This window comes from Mus pahari, unplaced genomic scaffold (genome assembly GCF_900095145.1).
Source record: "Mus pahari unplaced genomic scaffold, PAHARI_EIJ_v1.1 scaffold_6396_1, whole genome shotgun sequence".
NCBI classification, from domain to species: Eukaryota; Metazoa; Chordata; class Mammalia; order Rodentia; family Muridae; genus Mus; species Mus pahari.
Window position 1 is genome coordinate 14,066 of NW_018392456.1, and position 1,549 is coordinate 15,614.

A 1,549-nucleotide genomic window follows, 5' to 3' on the forward strand; every position below is an offset into this window, starting at 1 on the left:
GCCAGGACTTCTGCCTGTGGAGTCAGGGGTCCCTTCTCCAATTTTTAGCTTTTATGTCGGGGTAGCTCTGGGAAAAGAAGTGAGTCATTTACCCTCTGGGTTCTCAGGGTCCAGATTGGTATACTGCAATAAAGCACCGTTAAGGCATTAACCTCTTGAAGTTTTTCAAAATTTATCGGCTTTAAAGCTGCTTTTCTCAGACCCACCAAAAGACATGTAACAAACCTGTCCCTGGTTAGAGTACCACCTGCAGAATTATAATTTCATTGAGGATCCAGGTCAGGCACTGTCTCCGCTCTGATTGGATGTGCTCTGTTTGTTGAATCTCGTCTGCATGCGCTCTCACTTGTTCCCAAACTCCCTTGGTTCCAAGAAGCAAATTGTTAGTAAGTATCATGTGTATATCATGAAAAGTCAGGAGGAGAGCTGGGGGTGACAGGCCCTGGGGAGTCTCGTTGGAGGGAAGCCGAGGTAGTAGTTTGGGTTCTAAACGGCGCAGAAGTAGGCCTATGGTGGAAAGGAGGTGGTTCATACGCTGGGTCCAGTAGTGGGAGTTGTGCAGGGTCCATGGATAACAGGAGTTGAGTTGGAGAGCAGGAAGAGCACATAGCAGGATTGTAATGGAGATGAATGAAAGATTCTGCATAGGTAACCTCTTCCCATTTACCGGTTTGTTCTGGCAGTATGTATTAGGATCCTTAAAACAAGTGGATCCAGACCTTATCAGTTTTGATGCCTTCAATGGAGGCGTGAACCTTAAGGACTCGAGGTTTTCTGAGGACACATGGTTGCCCATGCTCTGGAAGTTCCTGGTATGTTCTACCAGCGTCCCAGAGAACAACTCAGAAACCAAAAAGGAAATCAGCCAGGCTAGAGAGCCTAAGTCATCATGAGGACCTCTAGTGGCTACCCAGTAAGTCCCGGAGTTACTGTGGGAAGTGCTCCACCCTGGCCAGGGATTTCAGCGGACCCGCTGGGGGTCTGTATGGAAAGAGCAGCTTCCAGAAAGAGCAAGGTGCAGATGGGCAGTGTCTCTTATGCCAGCTGAGTCAGTAGCCCCTAGTTCTCAGGCAGAACTGGCCAGATTCTGTTCCGTGAACTGGGGGCCCTGCCCCACTGACAGGCCCTACCAATAGTATGCCGGTGTCTGTGTGAGCGGTTTTTGCAAACCAGTAAGATGGGAACGTGGAAGCCCAGCCTATAAGGTGCTGTGGAAATGGCTCAGCTCACTTAAAGTTTCTGTGCCCCGGGACAGCAGCGGGTCACATGGTATAAATGGCAGACAGCCGCACTCCTCCCCCCTTGCCCCCTTAGGCCTTTGTGTGAGCTCCCAGGTCGTTTGTAACCGCTTGGGGCAAAGGCTTAAACGCAGGGGAGGTGGAGTCGTCAAGAGTTCTGGCTGGGAGGGAAAGTTGCAAGCCGCTGTGCAGAGAGAGGGTTGGTACATGCACGCGCCAGCGGCTGCAAGTGGGAATACTACCTTAGATGTTGTGTTCGGTACCCGCCGCGGTGTCCACTGGATGCCCCTTGGGCAACACCAGGTGCTGGT

The 1,549-nt window shown here is 51.3% G+C and overlaps 1 pseudogene; it reads left to right on the forward strand.

The window, feature by feature from the left end:
- The window catches only part of LOC110315036, a 10,245-nt pseudogene that overhangs the window by 1,937 nt on the left and 6,759 nt on the right, over window positions 1-1,549 (forward strand).